Below are 17,199 nucleotides of genomic sequence, written 5' to 3'. Positions count from 1 at the left end.
TTTCATAGGTTCCATTGGAATTCAACCCACATGGGATTCAGCCCAAAGGGATTTAGCCTAACCTAACCCAACTAACCCATTATTTTTAGTGAATTTAAAAGTGGACTGAATCCTGTGTGGGCTGAATTCCAAGCCCACCTATTTCATATCCTGTCAATTATTTCCAAATAATTTAGTGGCTTGTGTGAATATGATCATTATCTAAAACAATAACTACTGTACTCAAAAGTAGCCTAAATCACTCTGTATTCATTCATTTATTTATTAATTTTTAAATTATGCAATATGCTAAAACTTTCTGTTTCCATTTCAGGATCTGTATCAACAGCTTTAATCCCTTCATCATCGTCTCCACCTGAATTATCTGCAAACCTGACTCCACCATTACAAAGGTCACTATCAGACTCCTCCACAGGCGCCACTTCTGCTAAATAATTTTCATCTAAATAAAGTCATCAACATCTCTGGACAGATTTATCATAAAAACTTCAGCCTCTCAAAAGGAAAATCTTGACAAAGAAGTTGCAAGAATTATACTTGCTACAAATTCACCATTTCGTCTTGTTCAGCATCCTCAGTTTCTCAAGATGGTTCAAAACCTAAGGCCAGGTTATATTCCTCCATCCAGAAAAGATATTGCTGATAAGTACTTGGATCTTGTGTATGAAAAGGAATATAAAAAGTGTGCAGATGACCTGAATAATGAAACTGTATGTCTTTCAATTGATGGGTGGTCTAACATCCATAATGAGCCCATAATATGTGTCACTCTAAAAACATCCACTGGTCAGATTTATTTAGTTGACACAATAGACACATCAAGGAAACCTCACACTGCTGAATATCTTCTACAACTTGTACAAAATTTGATCAAGAAGGCTGAACAAGATTCTGGTTGTCACATTGGAAGTGTTGTGACAGACAATGCAGCAAATGTCACCAAGATGAGAAAACTCTTGGAGGAATTGAGTGAACTTGAGCATACCGTCCTCACATACGGCTTATACCGTTCCTTGTATACTTGTGGCAAGTCTATATAACACTGCTCCTTATATTGATATGCTAAACATGTCTTTTAACAATCAGATCGCATATCAGATAGCAATCCCACAATATTTAAAATCTATTTAAAAAATCTATTTAAATCAAATAACTCCTATCAATTTTTATTTTATTTTTTGAAAAAAAAAAAAAAAATCGCCTACCCTGCTGTCCACCAACCTCATACAAAAATACCTGTTCAGTCCGGCTAAAATCGGCATTTCATAGGATAACAGTGCCTTAAAAATATTTTCTTATTTCACTATAAAAGTTTATATTAACTTATACTGCATTGAATAAGTCAGTAGTTGATATATTTGTCCTATATACAATATTAGGTTTCTAGTATTGATATATTTGCCCAATATAAAATGTTAGGTTACAAAGAAAGCAATGGCCTGCGCTAGCGGACCCAGGGATCTGGGTGCGCACGTCCTGTGTAATAGTAGTCCTTGGTATATATATATATATACATAAATATGTATATACATACATATATATATATATATATATACGTAAATACATATACATAAATACATATACATATATACATTTATACATATATATATACATATACATATATATACATATACATATATACATATATATATGTATATCTATATATATATATATACATATATATATATATATATATATATATATATGGAATCATTCGCTAATGGACAGCGACATCAATCAGATAATTTATATGATCGTTGCGCAAAGGATTTGAACTTACCAAGTCAGTGCCTTAGACCACTCAGCTGAGCGGTTTAAGGCACTGACTTGGGAGCCTCTTAGGCGCCAGAGCAGTAGGTTTGAATCCTCTGCGCAACGATCATATAAATTATCTGATATACATATATATATATATATATATATATATATATATATATATATATATACATATACATACATACATATATATATATATATATATATATATATATATATATATATATATATATATATATGTATGGGCCCAGCACGCTGATTAGAGAAAGAAAGAGAAACATTGATGAAATAGGGGAAACTATTTGAAAGGGTAAAAGTATTAAAATGAACGAGTGTAAACATGCTTTAGGAAGACAGCAAATGATATGTTTGAAAGATAGAAATAGAGAAATAGTTAAATGTAGAGACAAAATGGTAAAAAGAGTAGATGAATTTTACCAGAAGCTTTACTCGTCGAAGACTGTAGTTGAATCAGTAAATACATGTATAGACCTTAGTAGTGTAACAGAGATTACAAAAGAAGAAATAGAATTTGCTCTAAGAACTATGAAACGAGGAAAAGCACCTAGGGAAGATGGTATATTGATAGATCTGTTGAAAGACGCAGGGAAATTAGTTCATATTAAATTAGCTGTGTTGTACATCCAGAGCTTACGTGAAGAAAGCGTGGTGCAATGCTATAGTGATTTTGCTTCATAAAAAAGGAGACCAAAAGGACCTTTGTAACTATCGACTGATTAGCTTGCTATCAAATGTATATAAAGTATTCTCCAAGATCCTTACAAATAGACTGAGTCAAGTTTTAGATGGAAACCAACCAAGAGAACAGGCAGGCTTTAGGAGCGGATATTCGACCCTAGATCATTTGCAGGCGATAAACCAACTAATCGAGAAAACGACAGAATACGATATACCTCTGTGTTTAGCTTTTGTAGATTACGAGAAGGCCTTTGACTCGGTAGAACAAATAGGAATACAAAAGTCGATACGCAAGCAGGGTGCAAACGAACAGATCGTAAAAGTTTTAGAAAATATTTATGCGAAAGGTACCGCTATAATTCGACTACATAAAGATATAGAAAAGATCAAGATCGAGAAAGGAGTACGGCAAGGCGATACAATTTCACCGAAATTATTTATAGCCTACTTGGAAGATATTTTCAGAAGATTGAGTTGGGAAAAGAAAGGTTTAAAGATTAATGGCGAATATTTGAACCACCTAAGATTTGAGAATGACATTATTCTTATTTCAGAAAAACCAGAAGACTTACAAGATATGCTGAATGATCTAAACAATGAAAGTGTCAAAGTAGGTTTAAAAATTAATAAAAGTAAAACCAGAGTAATGTCCAACACGAAAGTTCAAAGTAACGAGAGTGTAATTGATGATGAGATTCTTGAGGAAGTTGAAGAGTATAATTATTTAGGCCAGATGGTGAAAGTGACGAAAGATCGTGATAATGAAATTTAAAGACGCATTACAATTGGTTGGAAAGTGCTTGTTAAGTATAATAAGATCTTGAGAGTCTCTCTACCTTTAGGTTTGAACCATAAAGTTTAAAATCAATGCATTCTACCAGCAATAATCCACGGGTGTGAGACTTGGAAACTAACAAAGGTAATGGAAACAAAACTAAGGACAGCACAGAGGAGAATGGAGAGATCAATGATGGGAATAACGCTGAGAGACTGAAAGAGAGCAAGTTGAGTGAGAGAGCAGACTAGAGTGAAAGATATTGTGGAAGCAGTAAAAGAGAAGAAGTGGAACTGAGCAGGTAAGTTAGTGCGAACGACTGATGAGCGATGGAGCAGGTGTGTTACTGAGTGGACGCCGCGAGATGGGAAGCGTGGAAGAGGAAGACCAGACAGAAGATGGAGAGAAGAGATCGAGAAGTTCGAGTGACGTGACAGAGGATGGCACGGTAGTGTAAATCATGGAATGCTATGAAGGAGGCCATTGTTCAGCAGTGGACTCAGGATGGCTGATTTGATATATACATATATATATATATACACACACACACATATATATATATATATATATATATATATATATATATATCATATATATATACATATACATATATATATATATATACTTACACACACACACACACACACACACACACACACACACACACACACACACACACACACACACACACACACACACACACACACACACACACACACACATATATATATATATATATATATATATATATATATATATATATACATATATATATATAATATGTATACACACACACACACACACACACACACACACACACACACACACATATATATATATATATATATATATATATATATATATTATGTATATATGCATGTCGCTGCATGCTCCAATTTTGATCTTATCAAAGTGACTAGTATCTTCTTCATCATTTCTTCGTCCAGGTATGTAAATGCCACTTTGATTGTGCTTATTAAATTATAAGTTTCTCCAAAAATTTTGTTTATATGTTTCTCAGGGGACATATTCATAATAATGACTCCCAGATCCTTGTCATTTTCTACTTTTTAATTTTCTTCTTCTCCCAATTTATATGATTCCACTATTCTTTTTTTGCTTTTTCCAAATTTCATTATACTACACTTCTTAATGTTGAATTCCAACTCCTACTACCTACTTCATTCCCATGCTTTATTGAGATCACTCTGCAGCGACTCTGAATCTTCTACAGTGTTCACTTTTTTTTTTTTAAATTGCATCGTCCGCAAAGAAGCACACAACTTTCAATTCCTTTATCCACATCATTAATATATAAAACAAACATTATTAGGGCCAGAACTGTTCCTTGTGGAACTCCACTAATCACTTCATCCCAATTAGAATGTTTGTCACTTATCACCACTCTCATTTTTCTTTCATGCAAGACGTCTTGTATCCACTTCAGCAGTTCAACCTGTATTTCTCCTGCAATTTCTAATTTCTTTAGCAATTTGTTATGTGGCACCTTATCTAATCTTTTTTTTTCAGGTCTAGAAATGTAAAATCAGCCAATCCATCTCTTTCTTGTATTACATCTATTAGCCTTGAATAGAAATACATTAAGTTTGTAACCCATGATCGTCCTTGTCTAAATCCAAACTGTCTTGGATTCAATACATTGTTTTTTGTTTGTTTGTTTTTTTCCAAATGCATTACCAATCTAATTTTGATAATTGTTTTACAAATTTTAGCTATCGTACTTGTAAGAGAGACCGGTCTATAGTTAGTAGGGCCTTCCTTGTTTCTCCCTTTATATATTGGTACTATGTTTGCTCTTTTCCAATCTTCTTGAACTTTTCCTTCTTTCAATGAACCGCTTATTAGACTATGTATTTTGTCTGTTAGTTCGCTCCCGTATTCTCTCAAAATCCAGTTTGCCATTTTATCTGGTCCATGCGATTTTCTGACATCGAGACTACTCAAGTGATTCATTATTTCTTTCCTTGTTCCTTCCATCTCTTTCATAGGGGGGACTTTCTCCTCCCACCCGACGTCTCTAAGTTGGATATTCTCTCTCATAAACACCGATTTAAAGTGCTTGTTCATAATTTCTGCCATTTCTATTTCCTCTGTTTATTCAATTCCTCCTTGTCGCAGTTTCACCAATTCTTGTTTGTTTTTCAGTTTCTTGTTTACTAATCTATAAACTAGTTTTGGTTGATCTCTACATTTTTCGATGATATCTTTTTCGTATTTTCTCTTTCCTTCTCTGCACACTTGTACATACTGATTTCTATAACTAATATATATTTTCATTTTTCAGGTCTTTTGTCTTTCTTCCATTTTATCCAAGCTTTATCCCTTTTGTCTTTTAACTCCCTATATTTTTTGTTAGACCAACACTTTATATAGCCCTTTTCTTGTTTTTTATCTTGGAACATTCTTTTCCACTCCTTCTTTATAATTTTTGTCAAAATACTCCATTTATACTTTACTGTTGTTTCTTCCTTGTGTATCCTTTCCTAGTCTGCTTTTTGAAAGAATTCTCTTATATCAAAAAAAAAAAAAAAAAAAAAAAAAATCCATACATCAATCTTCCCTTTCTACATTGTTCGTTTTTTACCATGTATTTTTCCTCATTTACTTCCAGACCAATCAATATGTGGTAATTTTTACTTATTATTGTCTTATATTCAATCTTGTCCACTATTTCAGGTTCTGGTGTGATTATTAGGTCCAGTTTCGATGGTTCTTCCTCATTTCTGTACCTAGTATTCTTTTCTATCCATTGCGTCATTGTATGTTCTATAATCATATCAAGTAGTACATTTCCACATAGGTCATCTCCTCCCTTCACTGTCATCTCCTCCCAGCAGATTTCTTTACAATTAAAGTCACCAATTTTCATTTTTCAGGTCTTGTGTCTTTCTTCCATTTTATCCAAGCTTTATCCCTTTTGTCTTTTAACTCCCTATATTTTTTGTTGGACCAACACTTTATATAGCCTTTTTCTTGTTTTTTATCTTGGAACATTCTTTTCCACTCCTTCTTTATAATTTTTTGTCAAAATATTCCATTTATACTTTACTGTTGTTTCTTCCTTGTGTATCCTTTCCTAGTCTGCTTTTTGAAAGAATTCTCTTATATTAAAAAAAAAAAAAAAAATCCATACATCAATCTTCCCTTTCTACATTGTTCGTTTTTTCCCATGTATTTTTCCTCATTTACTTCCAGACCAATCAATATGTGGTCATTTTGACTTATTATTGTTTTATATTCAATCTTGTCCACTATTTCAGGTTCTGGTGTGATTATTAGGTCCAGTTTCGATGGTTCTTCCTCATTTCTGTACCTAGTATTCTCTTCTATCCATTGCGTCATTTTATGTTCTATAATCATATCAAATAGTACATTTCCACATAGGTCATCTCCTCCCTTCACTGTCATCTCCTCCCAGCAGATTTCTTTACAATTAAAGTCACCAATTACAACTATTCTTCCTACATCTTCCTTGTTTTAAGAGGCACATAATTTACCACAAACTTCCTGCTCTTCCCATCCCTGTCCTCCACTTCCATCATAATAGATTCCATTCTTTCCATATGTGACATTCCTCACATTTATATCCTTCTTAGTCAAGAACATAACTCCACCCCCTTGTTTCTAATCCAATAATTATATGCACCATATCCTACACTGTTTGGTGGTAGTGGACCTTTCAATTTTGTCCCCACAATTCCCATTATGTCAGGTTCTTTTTCCTTCAGGTAATCATTCAGTTCATTCAAACCTGTTATCAAGCCATCCATATTTGTGTAAGACACTTTTAATTTTCTGCTACCTCGATCCTATTTTCTGTTTGCCTTCAATTTTTCTCTGCTATGAACCATTTCCTCGCTTCCATATCCACTACTCTCCAATATAATTTCTCTTTGTCTGACTCTGATCTGTTCTCGTTTTTTTCCTAGCTTCTGTTCTTTTTATTTTCTCTTCCTCTCTTTCCTCTTTATTAATTTATCTTTTTATCCATACATGTTTGTACTGATCACTTTTTGCTAGTTTCCATGTTTTTTGCTAAGATGTTATCTGTTGTCATTTGTGACCTGAATTTAACCTTAGTTGGTCTGGTCTTATATATATTATATTTCCCTATTCTATATATTTTTTCTATTTTTCCCCCTGTTTCGTGTTCATCTTCTTGAACGACTTCCAATATCTTGTTTACTTTTTCCTTCTCCTCCTTTACTCTTGTAGTCCTATTTGGGTTATGCTTTTCTTCCATTCCTAATATAATTATATATTTCTTTTTATCCGCTAAGTCTCTTACTATATTCTCCTTCTCTCTCATTACTTTAATGAATGTGTCCTTAGTTTGTTCTTTAATTTGTTTTACCATATCTCTAAATTTAATTTTGTCATACTCTTGGGCCTTTCTCTAACCCTGTTCCTCTTTTGCTATGGACTCTTTATTCTCTTTATTATTATTATTCCATCTTTATTATTATTCTTCCATCTTTAGTTCTTTCAATTTATCAACTCTTTGTGTAATCCATGTATGTTGACTGATCCTAACCTCGCACTGTTCGTTTATTTTCACTAGTTTTTCCTCTAAACTTCCTAATCGAGGAAGGTTGTCATCTTCCCCCTCATTAAATCCATGGAAATAATTATCTTCACTGCGCGACAGTCATAAAAATGATCTGATTGATGTCGGTGTTCACTAGCGAACTTCTCATGTAGTTACAATGGCGATAGGCGTGAAAGTGATTTGTCCTGATCCTTACCCCCTGCCGCGAGTGTGACTCTATGGTGAAACAGGAATTTGGGTGGCAGTTAACAACCTTTCTAAATCCCGGGAACCAGTAGCGTTCTGAGTTCATAGAGTTTTAGACCATCGGTGGCTTAGTGGATAAAGGCGACTGACAATGGAGACACTTTGAATCAGATCAGTTGGGTCGAATCCTTTGTGCGACGGTCTTAAAATGAACTGATTGATGTCGCTGTTCACTAGCGAATTTCTCAATTATATATATATATATATATATATATATATATATATGTATATATATATATATATATATATATATATATATATATATATATATATATATATATATATATGTATATATATATAATTTCCGGCAATCACCTCGGGGTTCGAACAGAGGTTTCGTTTGACGCCAGACCAATAGTTTACTGATCTCCTGGAGATTAGTCTGGCGTCAACCAATGCCTTGGTTCGAGCCCCGAGTTAGCCGTCTAAAATAATTTGGGTATGATACGCGCCGTCCCTGGCGATACACTTCAGAGATAGACATATATATACATATATATATATATATATATATATATATATATATATATATATATATATATATACATAAACACACACACACACAAACAAACACACACACACACACACACACACACACACACACACACACACACACACACACACACACACACACACACACACACACACACACACACACACACACACACACACACACACACACACACAATATATATATATATATATATATATATGGACATATATATATATACAAGCACCTGCCTTACGCCAGGGTTGCTTGGCCTTCGGCAAGACCCGCTACGCGGGTCGCTCATTTCGCTCGCAGTGCGCTCCGCACATTTTTTTTTTATTCCGATTGCTTTATTTATCTGAAACAGCCTTATCATCTATCTTCACACGCTTTATAGGTTCATCTTCTGTCTCATCACCTTCTCTTTTCCACTTGGGTGTCAACGATCTTCCCTCTTGAGTAGGCTTCTCACCCGATGCCTCCAACAACTTATTTACAGCCTCGTTGATATTGTCAAATTTATGATCAAGTTTACGTTGCAAATTTACAGCCTCGTTGATATTGTTAAGTTTATGTCCAAGTTTACGTTGCATAGCCTCTATTTCTTCTTTTACAGTACTTTCAGGGGTTGTCGGTTTCTCATCTTCTTCACTGTCATAAGTGTAGTCTGGGAGTACCATATCGATTGCCTCTTTTTCCGATATTGGAGGGATTACTACCATCGACTGATCAGGTTCTTCTTCTGCTATCGCTGCGTCGTACGAGTGTTCGGTCACCACCCTTGATTGCTGTTCGGGCTCTACTGGCACATCTTGGGTAAAGAATAACTCTTTATATACTACGTTGGTAGGCATTCTTCGACATTCACTGTCTTTAACCTTCTTCCACCCAGTATAGTAGTATAGTGAATCCCAACTCGTAACAAGGGAACACGCAACGTACAATTGTCCATGTGCGAAGCACTGGGTGCCATCTAGCATAAGTCCACATTTTTCAAACGTTTGCCCTTGCGACTTGTTAATTGTCATGGCAAAACTCAACTTGACAGGGAACTGCTTGCGCTTGAAGGGGATACTTGAATCCGTGGACTCGAGTGTTATCCTGGGGATTACGGTCTGTTCTCCTGAATACGTTCCCCCTAGAATCTTGCCAACGATAGTGTTCTTTTCAAAGTTGGTGACCATCAATTGCGTACCATTACACAAATTGGGAGGGGTAATGTTTCCCATAACCATTACCACGCAACCAACCTTAATCCGCAATTTATGCAAAGGGATAGAAGGGGTGTCTATGGCATTTAAAACAGAGGTCTGTATATCCGAACCTATTTCAATCGGAGTATCAATACTTAGGAATGTTTTCTCCCTTCCTTCAAACATGTCATACACAATGTCGTTGGTTGCGTCTACGTCGTTATTTGTAGGGCTTACTATCACCCTACTCTCCAAAAAACGTTTGTTAAGAACATTATCGGAGAGACCCCCGTAAACTTGACCAATTAATTCTTCCCGACTCCGAGTCATTATTCCGAATTTTTTTGGTAGTTTAGTAGGGTCACTTTGTCCCTGCCCCAACAACAATAAGGATCGTGCAAATTTCTTGTTTTCTTGGTCTGTAGTTTTCAGCCTCACATTTTCGGTAAGTTCGATTTTGATAAGGTCTTCCCAAAAGCCACTTGACTTGATGCAATACCCAAGTTCGTCATCCTTTCCACCACCTCGAATGACAAGTAAGATTTGCCTGAAGCCCCCAGCACACACAAACACTATTCCTCCCATGAAAGCGTCGTTACCGGTTATGTCTCTCAAAGTGATATCCAATGACTCCAAAGTGTTCTTGTTTGCCATAACAACTTCATCCCAGACTATCAATGATGTCATATTCATAAGCTGTGCTAAATCGATATTCTTCTTGATGCCATATGTTCTCACTTCATTGTATTCCATTAGGGGTATCTTGAACATGTTATGAGCTGTTCTACCACCGTGCAAAACAGTAGCAGCAATCCCAGAAGAAACTACAGCCAAAGCTATCTTCCCCATGGAACGGACAGAGTCCAATAAAATGTTAAGCACAAATGACTTACCGGTGCCACCTGGAGCATTCAAAAACACCCCATTATTCATGCTCTTATTAGCGTTCTTTATCCTTAACATTATGACATCGTAACAATGCCTCTGTTTAATGTTCATGATAGTTAACTTATCGTTAACTTCCTTCAAGAGTTTTTCTTTGTTGTACGACCGTTCCCGACGAATGACGTTGCTCAACTTTTTTTTTTTTTCCCTGTTTCTACTCTTGGGCAGCCCATACTCTGTGATATCTTTTCCTCCACAGTTCCAAATGTGTTCCTGTATAGCGTCAAGAGCATTGAGATAAATCTCATCGTTATAGTCTTTCAAATCGGACTGATGAAGGAAATCACTTGAAAAAAGGTCCTTAGTCTCACTCCAAATCGTAGACTGATCTTCCAAATCTGAAAACACCAACATACTCGCGTATGTTTCTCGAAGCTTTTTTTCGATCATTTGTGTGATTGATGATTTCCAATATAGTTTGCCGCCAAGTCTCTTCGTCATTTATGAGCCCCATAGCTTTAACCGTCTCTCGGTACGTGTCGTATCTACGACCCTCGTGAGTTCTGAGAGCTTCAAATGAAGTTGGGCCCTTTATATGCGTCAGCAGTAACCTCATATAGAATAATTCTACAGTCTTGGTGTTAACCGCCCTTATGCTACCCAATGTTGTCTGACACGTCTTCCGCTCTCGCCAAATGTTTAATTTTTTATCCCAAAGGAAATGGTTAGGTACCTGGTGGTAATAAAGCTCAGCTGCGAACTTATTTTGCGTACAAAGTTGAAAAAAACGCAGTGAGTTGTATATCTATGTTCGATTTTTTGTTTAGGGATTCGGTAATATCCGAATCCTTGTAAAAGACCTCGTTTTCTCCCTCCAAATGAAGATCTAGTGACAGCACTGCTGGGCTATTTTTATGTATCGGGAACCTAAATATCTTCCAAATAGCCTCGTTCGCATTAACGAAACATGCCTCCTGGTAATTCTGTACCTCGTTCACCGTTTCCTCACCCTCTTTAGTGTAAAGGATACGATCACAACCCTTGTTTAGGTACTTTGTAACATAAGCGATACACTTTATGGTGTTGGCAAACTCCACGTTAATGTGAGCATCAAAGAGTAGGCAAAGATAAGCATTGTAGGGCACAACCCACGAATTTTCGATAGTGACGTCCTTCCCCTTGACTTTCTTAACAATAGTTTCCTCCTTGACCTATTGATACAGAGGGTATCCGTTATTACCAAATAGGATTTCTTCCCTGCAAACTTTTGGGAAACCCTTACCACAGGTGTCACCTTTACTGTTTTTGCCCTGACAACAGGGTTGTTGCTCATTGAAACCTTTGCAAGGACCGTGAATCATATTACGTGTTACAATATCGTGTAACCTTGGCTCCTTTTCAGGGTCCGGTATCTCTGCTGATATGATTTCATCAACCAACGATGCAGTTACACGTTTTTCCATCCACAACAAAATGTGTGTATGAGGAAGCCCTCGTTTCTGCCACTCGATACTGTATAAGTGAGCCTTAACACCACCGAAAACCCTTTTCTTCACCAACCCATCTATGAGGGCATCTATTTTCATCTTGAACACCCTACTCACTAAATCTGGCCTGTCTTGTATCTGATTGTATATGGCATCGTCGCCTACGCTGGTAGCGCTAACAGCATCTTTCAACTCTTCCCAGTGAGGGTTCATCGTGAACGTAATGAAGAAATCCGGAGAACCGTACGTTGTAACGTACGTTAGTGCATCTTGCTGACGCTGCTTCATGTACCTTGGTCCTCCCATGAAAGTGGGAGGTATTATCACCCTTTGACCCACGTTCTTCCCCGAGTCTGCAGCCAAAATATCGGCACGTTCTTTTCGTATTGTACTCTGGTTAAACTCTATGAACGATAACCGCAACGACTCAACCTTCACATAGTTGTCGACCACGAATTGCTGGAATAACCTTCGCATCTTTGTCAAGTAGTTAAAGCTACCTTCACGTTCCATGTAAAGAGATGAGTAGTACATGCAAGGGCTAAGGGTGTCGTACGTTTTCGCTGAGGTGGCTTCTAATTGGTGTTTGAACGAAGGTGGTTCATCACTCTCTTTATTGTCACATTTCCCTATTTTTAACTTCTTATTTTTCTTGAATTGATGACTATAGCCAAGATCCCCGTTAGGGAATAATAGTGGATACTGGAAACTATCACAAAAGAAATTCGTGTGATGGACCAAACGCGTTCTATACTTTGAACCTTCTTTTATTGAACTGATGATTATACGCATTGGATCTTTTGCAGGGTCTAACTTGACTATCGCCCCCACTTCAACAGAAGCTGTCGGGAGGTGATAGACTCCCTTATGTTCCCGGGTTTGTACACCCTCAGCTGACTTTAACGTGATTGACACGTTTGGCACACTATCATACTTCTTCATGTGAGCCTCAATCAACCCCTTTGCAGTCTCAAGCTCTTGGAGCATACAAGATAGGCAACTGTTGTGTTCAGCCATATAATCGTAGAAGAGTGTGATTATGGACTGGTTTTCTGTTATTTCCTTTTGTTCTCTTTTTCTACGGTTTACTGTTTGTTTGGAGACTTTCTCATCCGGATTTCATGTTACACGGACAGTTCTAATCTTTAATTGTTGGTCTCTGTCATAATAAAAGTATAGGTCCAAATACGAATTATCATTTCTCCGTTCCGGCGCCCCTGGAAACGGTGAAGATTGAATTATTTTCTGAGCATCCAACGTGGACAACCTATGATATATCCTACCCTTAATCTTGTAAGACATCACTGACTCTGCTGCATTTTCCAACTTTTTGGAAGTCGAGAAAGACGTAAATGAGAACATATTATTCAACCCCACTAAATTATTGAAAAAACGTTTAGAGAGCGGCGACTTTCCTTTGTACAGATCTTTGAGTACCTTATCCTTTATCTCGGTTGGTATAGTGAGTGGCGTCTGCCCCTTGTTACAACATATTGTCTGGAGCTTATTTTTCCACAGCAGCGCATTGCATATTTTACACTTTCTGCCCCCCAAAACCCCTATATCATTTAGTTTCACTTCTTTGTCTGCTTCGCTTAACGATCCCTTCACAGTCTCATGCGCACGTCCACGCGGATTACTTTCCTCAGCTGTCTTCTTTTTGGCGATTACTGTACGTTGGTTCCTCATTTCAGTGAGAACACGGTTTTCCTGCTCTGTGTAGTCCTTCAATTCCTTTGGTGAACACTCCGACCCACTCAACCGCTTCTTTTGTTGGGAGATGTATTCCGATTCATTATTTTTCATTTTTTTTTCTAACATTGTTTTCCGCAGCTTATTATCCACTTCATTCTTTTCCGCTTGTAACCGTTTTTTCTCTTTTTGGATCTTTTTCAGGTCTCTTCTCAACTCTACTTTCAAAGCTTTGCTCCCTCTTCTTTTCTTGCTGGCGCCTCACATTCTTCATAGCGAACCCTTTTTTTTTCGGGAGTTTCTTTTAAATGTCTTGAACCTACGCTCTAAATAATACAACTGGTATTGCCTGTGTCCTCTTCCACCATTACCACAAACAATTTTGTAGCCTGCGTAATAGTGCTTCTTGAAATTTTCTACAACCTCGGAAGAAATATCCCCGCTATACGGTTCCAGGTCATCTATTGTACTATCACTGTACTCGTATGTTGGTGAATTGCGTAACATCTCATTGAAACTAAGGACTATACGTTGGAATTGTTGTATAGATTGCTCCGCGACGTATGTCGTAGATGGCCGGTTTTTACACTTTTCGTAATATTCGGAGTGGCATTTCTTATGCTCTTCTGTTAACTGTGCTCTGAGAACTTTGTAAATAGTGGATTTGTCAATCTTTTTTTGCTTCGTCACCCAAGCCCAGAAATGTCGCTGTCGCCTTTTCATGGCGGCTTCACTATCACGGGGTTCTTTGACCTTTTCATCGTAAAAAGAAGGAAATTTTTCACGGTGCTCTTTCCGTAACAAACCTTTTAAAGACGCTGACATATTGATCTCCATCTTACTGATTTTCTTTTCATCCGCAACTTACTTCCAATAATGCATATTACGTCTTTTCAACCGAGCTGCGACGGGCAGAGGCATTGTGTCCAATTTCCAACCTTGACCACGATTGGGGTACTTTCTTTTAAATGTCTTGAACCTACACTCTAAATAGTACAACTGGTATTGCCTGTGTCCTCTTCCACCATTACCACATTTTTTTTTTGTAGCCTGCGTAATAGTGCTTCTTGAAATTTTCTACAACCTCGGAAGAAATACAAAGACCAAGAACTTCGAGATCTTCGAGACCTTCCAGAAGTTCCAGACCTTCCAGAACTTCGAGACCTTCCAGAACTTCGAGACCTTCGAGAACTTCGAGACCTTCGAGAACTTCGGCACTTTCGAGAACTTCGGCACTTTCGAGAATTTCGGCACCTTCGAGAGCTTCGGCACATTCGAGAACTTCGGCACCTTCGAGAACTTCGGCACCTTCGAGAACTTCGACGCCTTTGAGAACTTCGGCACCTTCAAGAACTTCGGCACCTTCGAGAACTTCGGCACCTTCGACAACTTCGGCGCCTTCGAGAACTTCGGCGCCTTCGACAACTTCGGCGCCTTCGCGAACTTCGGCGCCTTCGAGAACTTTGGCACCTTTGAGAACTTCAGCACCTTCGAGAACTTCGGCACCTTCGACAATTTCGGCACTTTCGAGAACTTCGAGATCCTCGACACCTTCGAGAACTTCGGCACCTTCTTGAACTTCGGCACCTTCGAGAACTTCGGCAGCTTCGAGAACTTCGACACCATGGCTTAACGATGATCGTTCTTTACTCAACGATGATCGTCCACGGCTCAACGATGATCGTCCATTGCAAAACGATGATCGTTCAGGGCTCAACGATGATCGTCCATGACTCAACGATGAGCGTCCATGGCCTAACGATGATCGTCCACGGCTGAACGATGATCGTTCACGGCTCAACGATGATCGTCCACGGCTGAAAGATGATCATTCTTGACTCAATAACGTCCATGGCTCAACAATGATCGTTCTTGACTCAACGATGATCGTCCACGGCTCAACGATGATCGTCCATTGCAAAACGATGATCGTTCAGGGCTCAACGATTATCGTCGATGACTCAACGATGAGCGTCCATGGCCTAACAATGATCGTCCACGGCTGAATGATGATCGTCCGCAGCTGAACGATAATCGTCCACTGCTGAACGATGATCGTCCACGGCTGAACGATGATCATTCTTGACTTAACAACGTCCATGGCTCAACAATGATCGTTCATGACTCAACAATGATCGTCCACGGCTCAACGATGATCGTCCATTGCAAAACGATGATCGTCCATTGCTCAACGATCATCATCCACGGCTCAACGATGATCGTCCACGGCCCAACGATGATCGTCAATGGTTCATCGATGATCGTCCATGGCTCAACGATGATCGTCCACGGCTCAACGATGATCGTCCATGGCTCAACGATTATCGTTCTTGACCACGATTGGGGTACAACCGCACATGAAAAATCCCTTATACCGGGCACGTCCACAAAAACTTGAATCATCATCTGGGCACGGTTTCGAAAGCGTTTATTTTATATATATATATATATATATATATATATATATATATGTATATATATACATGTATATATACATATATATATATATATATGTGTGTGTGTATATATATACATGTATATATACATATATATATATATATATACACGCACACACACGCGCACACACACACACGCACGCACACACACACACACACACACACACACACACACACACACACACACACACACACACACACACACACATACACACACACACACACACACACATACAGACACACACACACACACACACACACACACACACACACACACACACACACACACACACACACACACACATACACACACACACACACACACACACACACGTACACACACACACATAGACACACACACACACACACACACACACACACACACACACACACACACACACACACACACACACACACACACACACACACACACACACACACACACACACACCCGCACACACACACAGACACACACACACACACACACACACACACACACACACACACACACACACACACACACACACCCACACACACACACACACACACACACACACACACACACACATATATATATGTATATATATATGTACACATATATACCGTTATATATATATATATATATATATATATACATATATATATATATATATATATATAATGTTGTCGTGAGGCGATGCGCGGTGTCCTTGTTTGTGCCGCGGGTTGAGCCGTCCTTTTTCGGGTCGCGCATCTGCGCAGCTGGCCACGCCCCCAAGCCAGGTCGCGTCGCCGGGTCAGAGTGTGATTGGCACAGGTCATTTTGCACACGACCCATAGCGACCGCGATTGGCTGCGGAGCGCACAGCCAGGGGCATAGCGCTCATACCTCGCGACACAAGTGGGGACACATTTCTTCGGCATCGCCCTCACAGTGAGTACCATCTTCTT

The 17,199-nt window shown here is 38.3% G+C and overlaps 1 protein-coding gene across 7 annotated transcripts in view; it reads right to left on the bottom strand.

The window, feature by feature from the left end:
* Nucleotides 1–17,199, bottom strand: part of LOC143020621 (uncharacterized) — a 114,673-nt gene that overhangs the window by 17,201 nt on the left and 80,273 nt on the right. The window lies entirely within an intron of this gene.

Source organism: Oratosquilla oratoria, chromosome 40 (genome assembly GCF_046742065.1).
Source record: "Oratosquilla oratoria isolate Oo_2021 chromosome 40, ASM4674206v1, whole genome shotgun sequence".
Taxonomy (NCBI): domain Eukaryota; kingdom Metazoa; phylum Arthropoda; class Malacostraca; order Stomatopoda; family Squillidae; genus Oratosquilla; species Oratosquilla oratoria.
Note: the sequence above shows the minus strand (reverse complement) of the source record. Positions and strands in the feature narration are given on the sequence as shown.